Source organism: Macrobrachium nipponense, chromosome 20, assembly GCF_015104395.2.
Source record: "Macrobrachium nipponense isolate FS-2020 chromosome 20, ASM1510439v2, whole genome shotgun sequence".
Classification (NCBI taxonomy): Eukaryota; Metazoa; Arthropoda; class Malacostraca; order Decapoda; family Palaemonidae; genus Macrobrachium; species Macrobrachium nipponense.
Window position 1 is genome coordinate 22,524,049 of NC_061089.1, and position 16,103 is coordinate 22,540,151.

General features: G+C 34.0%; 1 long non-coding RNA gene across 2 annotated transcripts in view; it reads right to left on the reverse strand.

The window, feature by feature from the left end:
• The window catches only part of LOC135223510 (uncharacterized), a 757,812-nt gene that overhangs the window by 8,559 nt on the left and 733,150 nt on the right, over nucleotides 1-16,103 (reverse strand). For both annotated transcript variants that reach the window (XR_010316520.1, XR_010316519.1), the window contains exon 4: nucleotides 3,057-3,147. This is a non-coding gene — a long non-coding RNA (uncharacterized LOC135223510). The remainder of the gene's footprint in view (nucleotides 1-3,056; nucleotides 3,148-16,103) is intronic.

Here is a 16,103-nt window from a genome sequence, read left to right on the forward strand (position 1 = left end):
ACAGTCCAAATTAATACTACTTACACACATCAAGGTATATATTCTATATACCTTGACATACATTTGCAGGGATCTTGGAGCATGATCAGATGTCAAAGTCAGCATTTGGTGCACCTGGAACGAGTCTAGTCTATATTTACAACCAAATCTGATGATCCTGTACGTACATCTACCTCTGATACTCTGCTGTTCCCCTGTTTATAAGTCATATTACTATCAGAGTATTTATCATAATTTTTTAAGTTATTGATAATAATTAAATCATTGTCTGTAAAAATTGTTGCCAAAACATGAGCATTATCATTAAGGACAGTTACATAATCAGGTATATGTTAGTAGATACAAGCATCACTGATGGCTATTCTACGTACACTCCTGCCAAACCTTGCATATATATCACCCAATACCAGATATTTGTGTATTCGATATTTTTCTTCGTAAAAGAGTTGCCATTTTTGTTTTTAGCGTCTTAAAGAGCTACTCTCTCCCATGGAGCCTTGAGTCATAAGCAAATTCTATTGAGACTTTTGACACAGTGAAAGTCATAAAATATAATTTCCTTTTTTAATTATTTTCCATTAGATTATGTAACTTCTCAACTAATTAAGGTGAGAGTTAAACAATAATCAACGTATTGAAACCAACATTTGTGTAAGAATTAAAGCCCATACAAATGGCAACAGTGGAGGAAATTAGCGTCTACGTAAATAAAGAAATGACTAGTCGGCAACTTTGTTGTTTGTGAAATACTGAAGTTGCTACGTATGGAGGCAAAGAGAGAAGAGAAAAAATTATTATTGCACCTCATTAACTTCAGAAGCTTCCACGACGAAGTAGAAAAACTCCTTTACTGAATGAATATTTGCCGAAACTTAAGCTGTCACTTTGACAAAAGTGACATCTGGCAAGTAAATGAAAACGTAAACGTCGAGCCCTGCAGCTGCCATTCATAATTAAAATTGATGACGTCATCAGCACAGTAAACAAAAAGTTTCCCAGCTTGAACAGACAGATGCTACAAGAGCGTTTATTATGGGTATCTTTAATGACTTATATTCCATAGTTAATTTACATTTATTCCAAACAAAAATAATTTCATTATATACACACACAGTGCATAGATACATATACATACATACATACATACATACATGCATATATATATATATATATATATATAGATATATATATATATATATATATATATATATATATATATGTGTGTGTGTGTGTGTGTGTGTGTGTATGTAGGTATGCATGTATGAATGTATATTGCAATTTTCGTCGCAAGATTCATAGATCCCGCTTCTTCCTTTCCCATGTCATGATACGTAGATACTTTTTCCTTCACATGCCGTGATACATAGACGCATTTTCCTTTGACTTGTCATGTCGCAAGATAAAGATGCCCAGCTGAAAGGAATGGCGGAGCTGAATGGAAGTTCAACAGGGCTTCCGCTCCGCGCCCTCATATTCCGCCAGTTTTTCCTCTTTCCTTTCTCGGTGTCACTCTTTTCTTTTCCTTTCTCTCTTTCTCTCTCTCTTTCGTCTTTTTCTAGAGATTCTTATAAAATGCACCCCGGAACGGAGGCTTTTTTGGTTACCTTTACGTAAAGATATTCGCCGTACTCATATACATGAATACATTATTCTTGCTTACGGGAGCATGAGACACACACACACACACACACACACACACACACATATATATATATATATATATATATATATATATATATATATACACATATATATAAATATATACATACGGGAGCATGAGAAATATTTATTATATATATATGTATATACAAATAGCATGTATATATATATACATATATATATACAGTGATATATAGGTAATATATATAAGATATTACTACGATGATATATATTAGATATATAATACTATATTAGATATATATAGATATATATAATTATAATATATATATATATTATATAAATGCACGCGTGCGCACACACACATATGTAAATAATATATATATATATATATATATATAATATATAATATATAGATATATATATCTATATCTATATATATATAATATATACTATATATATATATGTATATATATATACAGATTTATATATATAGATATAGATATAGATATATATATATATATATATATACCATATAGATATATATATATATACATATATATACATAGCCAAAATCAGCAGGGGGCCACTCGGCACAGTCACACTAAGTATATGAAGGCAGGCAGGAACACACAGGAATTTGACATTTTGACATTTAATCCGACGTTTCGCAATACATTATTGCATCCTCAGGGAATTCTACAATAGATGTAAATAAAATATATTTTTAAAACTTTTAAAAAATCATAAAATTAAAAATAGTTATCTAAAAGTCAATTTAAAAGACCATATTTAAAACAATAAGTTAAGTTAAAACACAACTTACATAAAAAAACATGGAATTGAGCATTAATCTACAAGGATTTTTTAAAAAATATATAATAATAATAATAAAAATAATAAATAACTAAAGGAGTGGAGCTAACCTGTCAGAGCAAAGTCAAGAGTAAAACTGAAGGCAGAAACGAAAAGTAAACAATAAGAGGCTTTAAGAACAACAACAAAGTCAAGATAAAAAAAGTTGAACAGCCGAGGACTGGGTATTTAAAACAAGAACAAGTTGTTTAATTTTCAATGTCTCTAAAAATAAATAGCTCTTTATGGTTGTTGACCTGTCCAATTATAGAGAAATCTTTGTATTGGATGGTAGTTTTACATTGCAAAGAATGATTTCTTATGTTGGATGCATCTGGGTTGGATAGGCGACATCCAGTTCTACGACTAACCCCCCTATGGGATGTTGCATGTGGAAAGTCGAAGACCGAGATACTCGTACTCGTAGATGTTGGCTTGAAGTAAGAACAGGATTGGCAAACTGATATTTTCATCGTAAATAAAGAAAACATGAATCACAAAACTATTTGCTGTTAAAGTTGCGAATTCAGATGCATACGGAAAGAAAGAACTCCATATTTTGAAGGATGAAGGACCCTGCTTACCGACTATAACTGTTGAACTCAGACTTTAAACACCCTCCTTGTCAGGTAGGTTCTAACCAACGATCGACCAGTGGCATCCATGAAGAGCGACCTGAAACAAAACAAGTTGAAGGAAGTGTTAGACTAACGGTCCTTACAGACCTTACAGACCTTACATCTTGTTCGGGTTGCCCCAGGTCCCTCAGTGTGAGACACCTCTAATGTCTACCAGAGAATTGTTAATTCATCTTCCGGTATATTTTGCATCTTCCAATATTGGATGGTCAGAATGCAGCTCAGATATTTGTCGAGCTTATTCTTAAACACATCTACGCTCATTCCTGATATATTCCTCAGATGAGCTAGCAACGCATTGAATAGACGCTGCATTGTCGATGCTGGTGCGTAGTGGATTAATGTCCTGTGTGGTTTCCTTAGTTTTCCTGGTATAGTTTTGGGCACTATTAATCTACCTCTGCTTGTTCTTTCTGATATTCTTAGCTCCATGATGTTTTCGGCAATTCGTTCTATCTGTTTCCATGCCTGTATTATCATGTAGCGTTCTCTTCTCCTTTATAGACTATGTAATTTTAAAAATTGTAGTCTTTCCCAGTAGTCAAGATCCTTAACTTCTTCTATTCTAGCTGTAAAGGACCTTTGTACACTCTATTTGTGCAATATCCTTTTGATAGTGTGGGTAACATCAAATTGCAGTATTCAAGTGGACTACGAACATACGTTTTATAAAGCATAATTATGTGTTCAGCTTTTCTTGTTTTGAAGTGCCGTAACAACATTCCCATTTTTGCTTTGCATTTTGCCAATAGAATTACTATTTGATAATTGCATAACATGTTCCTATTCAACATCACACCATGGTCTTTAACTGTTTCCTTATTAGTGATTGTTTCGTTATTAGATCCTCTATATGCATATAGCTTTCCTTCCTATCTCCATAATTTAATGATTCAAATTTATCAGAGTTAAATACCATCCTATTTACCTCTGCCCATTCATATACTTTGTTAAGGTCTCTTTGTAGCGAGTTCCTATCTTCATCATAAGTAGTTTCTCTATATATTCTTGTGTCAATGGCGAAACTACTCACTACCGAGTCCTTAACATTACTATGTCTGCACTCATAATACCAAACCAGCAATGCAGCTAGCACTGTACCTTGTGGCACACCGGATATTACCTTAGCTTCATCCGATTTCTCATCGTTTGCAATAACTATCTGTTTTCTGTTGTGTAAAAGTTCTTTTATCCATCGTCCTACTTTGTCCCCTATATTATGTTTTATAATTTTCTTCGCTAATATATTATGGCCTGCCTCGTCAAAAGCTTTTGCAAAGTCTAGATAAACCACATCTGTTTCTTTTCCGTTTATCATATTTTTGAATATGTTCTCACGGTGGACTAAAAGTTGGGTTTGTGTACTTTTTCCGGTACAAAACCATGTGTCCTATATTAAACAAATAATTTTTTATTAAATGTTTCATAATATTTTTCTTCATTACCCTTCATACACTTTCATAATATGTGATGTTAGACTCACAGGCCTATAATTACTTGCCTCTAGTCTTGATTCACTTTTGAAAGTAGGGGTAATATATGCTAATTTATGTTCATCATAAATCTTGCCGGTAATTACACTTTGCCTTAATAATATTGCAAAGGGCTTTGCGATAGAATGAACTACTTCCTTTAACAAAATAACAGGGACACCACCAGGCCCAGCTGCTGATCCATTTTTAATTTCATTAATAGCCTGCACAATATCAGCTTCGTTAATATCTATGTTTGATAAATATTCACTATTTTCATCCTTTATTTCTGTATCATTATCTTCATTATCAATTCTAGTGGTAAATTCTCTCTTATATCTTTCTGCTAATATGTTGCCTATTTCCTTTTTTACATTCGTTAATCTCCCTTCATTTCTTAGAGGGCCTATTTCTATTCTTCTTTTATTCATCTTTTTTGCATATGAGTACAATAGTTTGGGGTTTTGTTTAATATTTACAAGGATTTTTTCTTCCAAGTCCAGTTTTTTATTTTCTTTTGATTGTATAATATTTTGTTCTGCATTTTCTATCTTACTTTTTAGTTCCATCACTTTCCATGTATTCTTTTTTTTTTTGCAAGATCTTTTTTCCACTTTCCAATTTTCTGGAACAGGATCCTTCTGCCTCTTGGTATGCATGACTGATGTTTAATTTTCTTCCTCGGTATATATTTATCCACTATTTTCTCTAATATTTTATATAATATATCTGTATTTATTTGTATATCATCACTTACGAATATGTTATCCCAATCTTTGTTTAATTCTGAGAGAGAGAGAGAGAGAGAGAGAGAGAGAGAGAGAGAGAGAGAGAGAGAGAGAATTAAACTCAGCCATAAGACAAGTGAAGAGAGAACCTCCTCAGATATAAAGATGGTATTCCAAAAGATTAGGTCCCTTTGAGTTCCCTGGAGACCTGAAGAATCTGCAAGGGAGAGAAACATAATAAATTACAATGCTCAAAGTTAGAATTCTCATTTGGTACTTCTGAGATACTTCTAGTTATGTTTGGTAGAATTTCAGCATTCTTCAGAGACAATCTGGAATTCTACAAGCAATTAGACGAGTCAGAAACAATGAGCACAGAAGTTAGAATTTTTCGATTTTCCTCTGATTTATTTAAAGGTCAGGCATGGATCTCCATCAGTAGTTCTGACAAAATCAAGCTATGTAGTGAACGAGCTCACAAAATCAGGCAGATGTGGAAAAGACTGAATGACTGATTTCTAAGAATTTACGCCAGACCAATAGGAGCTTTGAGTGTGTGTGCCTATATATATATATATATATATATATATATATATATATATATATATATATATATATATATATATATATAGATATATATATATATGTAGTCAAATACAGGTGTGTGCATGTGTGTGTGAAAAGAAAGAACTTTACTAGTGCAGCCACAAATTACGAAAGAAAGGGACTGGTCAGATGAAAACCAATAAAGCAATCAACAAGGGGAAGGCGCGTTGCCATGATCAGAGCGTTTGGGGAAGGAAAAGATAGCATTTTTTTTCCGATTGTCAAAAGAGAATAAAGGTGATTTATTCTACGACAATTTACCATGATTGGTAAAAATATTGGATGTGTGTGTGTGTGTGTGTGTGTGTGTGTGTGTGAGAGAGAGAGAGAGAGAGAGAGAGAGAGGGTTGTGACTTCAGGATAGGTATGTTGCAGTCCTCAAAGGATTTTGTAGGCTGGGAGTCGCTTCTATCATCTATGTCGGATTTGAAGATCGGTAATGATTCTTAGCACATTGTACATGATAACTTCCATTACTGTGGACGAGGTTTCGTCTACAAGGCAAATGAACGAAAGTAAAAATAAAACGAACGAAAAGTCTTCTATGGATCGACTGGAGTGATTGTTTTTATTTGGAGAGAAAGTAACGATACAAGAGTTCATTTGACGGAAAAGGTACTGGGCACAAACTGGCCCATTTTTTTTTTTTTTACCCTTCTTGGTAAGGGAAATTTCTGAAAGCCACTGACCCAAGAGAAGGAGAGTACAAAATGCATTCCCTTAATAATTGACGTATTATATAAGCATTCTTTTCTCTAATATATTTACTATCACATATTATTTTTAACTTTTTCTTATGATTTATTATACTTATTTTGATAAATTCCCTCTCTCTTTCTGTAATTCACTCATGACACAGCTTTATACCGTAACTTTGCCTCTCTCAAGTCTTGCATTAATTTCGGGACTACCAAACTATTAGGTTTAGCATTCGGAATATATTTGACAACAATAAAAAACCGAAATTTTAAACATAATAGGAATAATAGGAACATCAAAGGAGAATGAAAGTTTCAAGGCACGATCTTTGTCACAACAGAGATTTTCGCAAAAAGCAAGAAATAGAAACCACACACACATATTATATATATATATATATATATATATATATATATATATATATATATATATATATATATATATATATATATATATATATATATATATATATATATATATATATATATATATATATATATATATATATATGAGAGAGAGAGAGAGAGAGAGAGAGAGAGAGAGAGAGAGAGAATGTGTATATTTAGTAAGGAAGAGAGGAAAACAAACTCTCGCGAAACTTAATTATTTGCCCATTTGAAAACCAAGATGGTAAAGCAGCAGAGTTATCACAGTTTTATAAGCATCCCTAAAAATAGTTTTGAGATGTCTGAAACTCTCATTTTAAAGAACGACACCCAAGCTGACACAGCTCAGCTGGCGAGACGTGGTAAAGAGATGGAGTTAATGTAGGTTACCGAAAGAATAAGGATTTTCCTCACCGTAAATCTGCACTCCCTACGAGAGTTACTTCCGAAATCCTTTCGATAAATCGCCGACTTCCATTAGAATTGATCAATTGACTACGGGAGGACAAAGCCGCGGAGGAGTCAGGGCGAGAGTGACGCCATTGGCGTTAATGGATTCCCCTGAAAAATATCAGGGAGGTGGCTAATGGAATTACGCAAGTAACTGGTCTCGCATTTGGCTTCGTTAGAAGTAGAGGGTGTTATAACTGGCGATTAACGAGCGCATGCGTACTCACACAGAGAGAATGAGTGTTAAAGTGTTGCAGACATGCGACATGATCATTAATAAACAATATAGGAATCGTAACCTGAAAACCCTTCACGTTAATAGCACTCAGGGAACACGTGACCAAAATAGTTTAGCATATTCCTGTCTTGGGGAAGAGAAAGCTTTGTTATCCTTTACATCAGAAAGTCATTTTGGAGGATGACGTGAAAATAGTGTCATCTGTACTAAAGTTACGAGCCTCTATAAATAACTGACTACCAGGTACAATATTCTCTCGCTGGGTTAACACATTATACAGTGGTATTTAATGAGAACATCCCAATTCACTCTGAATCGAACCAGGAACTTTTCGCCGAGTAGAAGTGTCCGAAACACGGATTAATGAATCCACGCGCGCACACTTGCACACAGTATACGTACACACGTGTGTGTGTTTTGTGCGCAAAAAAATCATAAACAGTAATTAGGTCACCAAAGTACATCCAATTTCTAACTACGATTGACCCTATGAGGGGTTCGGGTGGTTGGAGCTGGTTAATAATGAACTAATCATAACTCCGATAGACTTAAACTTGTTAAGGTCCAGAAAGATACTTCATAAAGAGAAAAATAGCATGATAGTTTCACCTTCACACTAGCTGAAGAATTGTATCATAATTTGGTGTCTTATGGCTTTTGGTTATGATTATCACTATTTTCTTTCGTTTATATAAATATACACACTAATTTCCATTTAAAGTATTACCTAAAGTATAATACTCATAATACAGAAGCTGCATTAGACGAAAATAGTCACTGAGAGATATTTTACATTCATTTACATCAAATTTTCATTATATGAAACTAATCATTTTCTATAAGAAATATATGGTGAGTATTTAATCTTAATACCGCGCGTGTCAGAGGTATTATTATAACAGGTCTTGATCACCGACTATCTTGCCTAGTGATTTCTTCCCTTTGTATTTGATAAAGAACTTTGATCGAAAAATAAAGTTTTACATTACCTGACATATTTTTTTTCCGACATATTATGCTCAGTTTATTTGATGAATATCAACGAATTTTTTTTGTGACATAACGGATATATTTGAGAGTAGAAAAGATGAATGCTGATAAAAGTTGTTAACAGGAATTGCAAATATAAGCTTTTGATAAATATAGTTGTTTTGAAAATAGAATCATGTGAAGTTCAAGGAGAAAAGTAGAATAATTTTCTTCGTATGATGATAATTTTATGAAGATAAATGTAAAATGTCTTCTAGCGACTTGTTTTGTTGTCTAATGCACATTCTGTTTCATGAGTATTATACTTTACATAATAGTGAAAATGGAAATTAGTGTGTATATTTACTTTAACCATCGAAAATAGCTATAGTCATGACCAAAAGCCATAAAAACATTTCTTTAGCCAGGATGAAGATGAAACCATCATGACATTTTTCTCTTTATACAGAACATTATGAAGTTCAACACTAAATAATCACAGGTACAAATTCCAAGAACATTTACCCGCACTTTGCCGAATAAATGTAAAGAGGGTAGAAGTGGGAGCGACCAGGACCCACTGAGAAATACCCTAAAGGCTGCAATCCTCAGAGTTCCTTTGAAGTCCTTCCATTAGATGCACGACTTTAAAGGCCCCAATGTCAAGGCCACCTGCCCTCCTGCGCTCCAGCCGTAAAGTCCTGCATGTGTATGAGGGCTTTTCTCAAGAGGCAGAAGACCCTAATGAATAAAGTTGGAGGGTTTCTTGAAGAGCAAAGTGATGAGGGGGTTTCTTCTTCCCCGTTTATAAGCGCCGCCGGAGAGGCGAGAGGCTGTTCACAGTTTGGTTATGGAAATTTGAGGGAAGAGTCTGGTCTGTGTCATCGACTCATGGAGATCTGAGACTGCTTCTGGAGGGAATTGCCATTTGTAATTGATTTTCCTTTACAGACAGAGGTAGCCTTTGACAACGGTGCATGTTTTGTGAATTTTGAAGAACGATTTAATAACTGCTCTTTTTTTTTGGCGTATAATATATTCTTCTTAAGGAATTATAATAGCGACGATAATGAGATAATGACGTAGGGTTTTTCGGATGCTTTGTGGCGGGGCGTGCTGTCTGGCGTTACATCTAAATAACCTTAATTAAAATGAATCTAGACTGTAAACCAGTTGATATTCCTGTCTAGTACGGTTTCACATGATTCTGAAGGAGTATTTTCAACTTGGTTTGCGTTATGCTATGACAACCGCTCTCTCTCCCTATCTGTCTATTTAGAATTGCCATTTATTAAGTCGGATGTTCATTCGAGGCTGAAGGATCCTTTGCAACAACGTAGTCTTGTGAGCTTTGAAGAACGAACTAGTTACTGAATGTCCTCTTTTTTTTTTTTTTTTTTTTTTCTTTTTACGTAGAAGATATCCTTCACAAGGACTTGTGACGGCGACTGAATATGAATGAAATAATAAGGGGTTTTTGCTGATGCTTTGCAAAACACACGAGCCTTGTCATGACGTCAGCGAGCCTTGTCATGACGTCAGCATTAGGAATCACTACATAATGTACCTCATAATTAACCTTAAATATTGACCGAAAATCAATCCTGATATATCTGAGTCCAGTGATATTTCCACGTGTACGAATTCACGCACTATCTTAATTTACTTGTGAATCAGGGTCAAGATCAATGCGTCGAAATAAATAACATGGTGTCCGTTTTTTACTGGAGAAATGTAATAATTTTCAAAATACGTACACAGCATCATCTTCAGAAGAATTTAAAAACTGTTTCCCTCTATATTTGGCCACCGGCCCCATTTTCTCCCTATCTATCTGTCACAACATCCGTCTCTCTATTTGAAGAAAAAGAGAAAAAAGTCCAACTTTACAGTTAACAGACGTTAAAACAAACCACAAGCCGTGAAAAAGAAATCATCGCTGAGCTTCCAAACAAGAAAATAAATATTGTGGACTGGGCAACTAGCGAAGCAATAGTTGTGCAGTAGCAAACACTGGACCTGTCCACAACGCCACAAAAATTGCCCGCAAAAGCTTTCATTTCAATTAATTCTGGGATCACACAAAGCTAGATTTCCATCAGCTGAATCCTCGGAAATCGTTCTAAATCCGATAAAAATTTCCTGGTGGTCAAAAATCGATGTTTTTTTCTTAAAGGTCAGAGAGAAATAACAATCATTTACTATATCTAACCCCGGAGAGTATTAGCAAGCATATTTGTGTTTGAGAGAGAGAGAGAGAGAGAGAGAGAGAGAGAGAGAGATATCTGGTGGCAAAAGGAAAAATACAATTGTACAGAAATGCATTGATTAATAGAATTTTATTGAAATGATGCAGACTGGCTGGTGGGGAAATCTACAATATTTCGTGTTTCAGTTTTCGAGAGCGTGACGATTTTGAGGATACGTGAGTATTACCAATAATTGTTTGAAGAATTACATCTATTTGTGCAGTACAAACACTTAATGAATATAAGCGATAATCTGACCTTGCAGGGTTGATTGTTTTCATTTGCAGAGGACGTGACAAAGAAAAAACCTTATTTCTAGATGAGAGAAATTAGACGGAGGTTGGTGGGCTTGGCTCGTTTCCAGATGACGACAAAATGGTATCAATACCGCAGAGAGAGAGAGAGAGAGAGAGAGAGAGAGAGAGAGAGAGAATTATTCACCAGAGTATTAAAAGTTAAGAATGAATGTCCTTCATAGCAATTTGACAATGGAAGCCATTATTACTAAAATATTATTTGTCATGGCGTATCTTCAAAGTGAAGAACATTTGAATAAAGACCTTCCAAGTGAAGAACATTTGAATAAAGACCTTCCAAGTGAAGAACATTTGAATAAAGACCTTCCAAGTGAAGAACATTTCAATAAAAACCTTCAAAGCAAAGTGAAGAACATTTGAATAAAGAAAGAGAAAAAGCTACTGAAGAGTCAGGATGAGAAAGAGGCAATTGTCGCAACTGGAATTCATCAAAGAATTCCAGGGAGGCGGATAATGGAATGACGTCTGCCGGTGACGACACTTCTGGATCTTTGAGGGCTGCATATTTTTAAGCTGATGATTCAGATAAATGAATAGAGAGAGAGAGAGAGAGAGAGAGAGAGAGCAGAGAGAGAGAGAGAGAGAGAGAGAGAGAGAGAGAGAGAGAGAGAGAGAGAGAGTTCTATATGGTAAAGGAATTGCATATCGTGATAAGTTTAGATTAAAAGCGAAAAATTTTGCACTCATTTGTTTCACTTTTTTCCTGTTCCTATTCTAGTGACAGAAATTGTACTTACACATATGTACATATGTATATAGATAATACATACATGCATATATATATACATACATACATACATACATACATATATATATATATATATATATATATATATATATATATATATATATATATATATATATATATATGTGTGTGTGTGTGTGTGTGTGTGTGTGTGTGTGTGTGTGTGTGTGTGTGTGTATAGCCAAATGAATGCTAAACACAAAGAATATCCTACAAGGTTTATAGTGTGAAGTTCCCCTAACGATGTTATCTGCCGATCAGCTTTCCTAGGAACAGACAGGTAGTGAATAAATCACGCAGAAGTTTCGTCGATTGGATCTTTAGTCTTGGAAGTTGTCGAATATCCAGGAAGTAGTAGAATGCGATAGCAGGGAATAGTGTACTGGACTTTTAGGGAAGTAAAATGAGTAGTGTGTAAGATGTGGTGGAGTGGGGCGGGGGTGCCCTTATATGATTTGGGGAAGAGCGGAAAATGATAAGGGGATAATAATAATAAGCAAGGTAAATAGCGTTGTGTTTTAAAGAGGGTTGGGGAATTAAATAGCCGCTGATGATGTCCTCTGCATTTCGTCAAAAACTGGGGCACAGTTTACAGGCATTTCTTAAATTGGTGAAATTATAATTTCTTTCTCTTTGCTTTGCTTAACCCACAACAGTTGACGACTTGTCTCAGGAACACCTTTGAGGTAACGAGTCCTGTTTTACAAATGGAATAAAAGATAGGTCTGGGTACTGACATAAGTATGCTTAACTTCACAACTACTGAAGTTTATAAAACTCTTCATAATATTTGTACTACATCAGCACATTAGTCTTAAATTCATTAAACGAAAATAAATGGACTGTAATACCTAAGAGTAGAGATGATTAAACATTTAGAAACACTGTTTTTTTATCCAACTGTAATTGCAACATCATAGGTCATGTTTTCATTGTTGAGATGAGTCTTCATTCAATACATTTGTTTCAAAAGTACCTAAAACCCTAGAAATATATGTATGTAATATATATATATATAAATATATATATATATATATATATATATATATATATACATACATAAATACATACACACACATATTATATATATATATATATATATATATATATATATATATATATATATATATATATATATAATATATATATATATATATATATATATATATATATATATATATATTATCACCGGATGCATCGAGGGCACAATGATCTGACAGTCAATATGTGAGGGTTAATTAAGAGAGATTGAAACTTGGGGCGCCTCCGTCGTTAACAAGTGTTTTTGTTTCTCTTGAGAATGAAATGTTGACTTACTGGGATGAGGGTTCATAAAGTTGGTATATATTCAATTATATTTACGAACTATTTCCTTCATCTTCTTGTGGACATATTTACAGTACAATGATCAACATTACATTTTATTAGAGGTTTATTCTTTCTTTACATTTTTCCCTTCATAGGACACCTAGGAATGATATAATCATTAAAGAGAATTTTACCACGAAAATCAAATGAACGAATGAAATCGAAAGTACAGTTATTAAATGGATTTTAAAGTAAAACTAATAAATTAATTTTTTAAGTATTTTAGCAAAAACAATAAAATTAAAACCTGACGACTTGGGACTCAATTAGGAGCTCAGAAAGAAACACTAATTCATTCAATAGCTTTCACTATAAAACTGTTAAATTTACTCAATAGGTGTAGACCAATAACCGCAGTATCCTATTAGAGGGATCCTCGATAAACCTATTCAAATTCGTAAAACATCTCACTAGGTAAAACTGAACTATTTTTTTCTAGGGTTAGAATGGAATAACAGCCACTTAACTTCAGGGAAACCTCGAACGAATAGTAATATAATGGATTTAAGAGAGAGAGAGAGAGAGAGAGAGAGAGAGAGAGAGAGAGAGAGAGAGAGAGAGAGAGAGAGAGAGATAATTGGAATGAGCCCAGATGGTTATCGAGAATGAACTCCTAGACCGATGCATTGAAATTCATTTTTCTTTCAGTTTTCCAAAACGCAACGCTGATAGGAATCCGTCCGGGATTAGCATAGCTGTTATTTTCTTTATAGATGAATTCCTTTGTTAAAGAAAAACAAAAGTATTGAAGGAAATCTCCAACTTCTAAAGTTACCGTTTTCATGTTTTCATTAGTGAAACAATAATAAGGAAACCAACACAAGTTTGTTGTGGACAGAGATATTAGGTAGAGGGTGATGGATTTGTTCTGGCTTTCGGACCAAAAAGAAATATTTTTGTTTGGTCGCTGTCCTTGGAATCAGTATAACAACGAGAAAGAGAGAGAGAGAGAGAGAGAGAAGAGAGAGAGAGAGAGAGAGCGAGAGAGGAGGATGAAGGAAGATGAGGGAGAGAAGAGCAGAGAGAGAGAGAGAGAGAGAGAGAGAATTTCTATTGTTCTGGAGGAGGATTGGCTAGAGTTTTCCAGTGTGAACGCTTAGGTAACAATAAATTTCCTTAATAGAATTTTCATTTTACTGTGAATTGTAGCATTTAATATATATATATATATATATATATATATATATATATATATATATATATATATATATATATATATATATATATATATATATAATATATATATATATATATATATATATATATATATATATATATATATATTATATATATATATTAATCATAGCATCGAAATTGGAGAATCGTTATTATTTCAACTTGTTTTTTCTTTTGGATTTGCAGAATCGGTTCCCCATTTGCTACCTGGCCCCCTGAATTTTTTTTGGTAAAGGCCAGTAGATCTGTCGAGGAGGTTTCTCGGTAATACCGTAGTGAATAAGTTATGAAGGTTTCTCGGAAAGTGAAGGGTTGTAGAGGTTGCCCTGTCTTATACAAACGCCCTCGCAAAACCTGAAAGCAGTTGAGAATCGGGCTGGCGGTGGGGAAGGGGGGTGGGGGTGGTGCTTTAGGTGCAGAGGTCTTATGAACACAAGAATCTGCGTGAATGCAACGGGAAGGGGAGGACGTCACAAATTGTTTTAATATTCAATATCTTTATTAAAAGCTACTTGCGAATTACGATGAAGATGATGATGAGACCATGATAATTAATGATCGATTGGTGTTACTTTGGTTGCCATAGCAACAGTCTTCTACTTTCTCATTAACTAAGAATTAGATTGACAATTTACATTATAAAAGAATAAAGTTTCAAAGCAAACGCTGTATTACGGAATCCTGGGAACCCACCATTCCTGATTTGCCTCATAATATCTGAAGTGCAGTCACATATATCGAAGTTCACCTAAGAGAATTTTCTTGACTAACAAACTCCGAAATATTCCAGGATTCTTGAGCGAGCTCTTCGGGTGAAACCTCAATGCTGAAAAATTCTATTGAGTTGTTCAAAACACCTTAAGAAAAAGTAAAAAAAAAAGTAAAGAAGCAAAGGTGCTCATTTCTCTAGCATTTCATCAGCAAAGACACAAAAGCCTCGTATCTAAATATGAGGATGGGCTTTTGTTTATTATCATAAACAAGTGTTAAAAAGGCATTCTCACTTTTGTTTATTATCATAAGAAAAGTGTTAAAAAGGCATTGTCACTTTTCCATTATTATTAAAAGTGTTAAAAAGGCATTATCAGTTTTGTTCGACATTATCCTACTAAGAAAGTGTTAAAACGGCATAAGCACTTTTGAACCTGTGGAATTTAAGTTGCATCTGCTTCTACGTTCGCCCTAAATATTCGCCCTAAATATTCATAATAATCAGTACCTAACGTTTTGAAAAAAAAAAAAAAAAAAAAGGAAAAAAAAAAAAAAAAAGGGGGGGGGGGGTTTTTGCTACTGATACAATCAGTGAAACCCAAAATTGCTATTATATTACAATTTTTCTAGGAATTTTTTTTACTTATTATAAGTATTCAGGTAAAAGCACTCTCTACGAGGAATAAAAAAAAATAATATACAAAAATATAAGCGCGTAATCAAGGTCAAACGTCATGAAAAACTACGGATGACTCGTCATTGACCCTAAAAATGCCACTGGTTTCACAAAAGCAAATTTGGATTTCCCCAAAATACAAAGGAAATGGTCGTGAGACCTTCATATTCAATTAATCCCGGTGGTCGTTCAACGGCCATTTC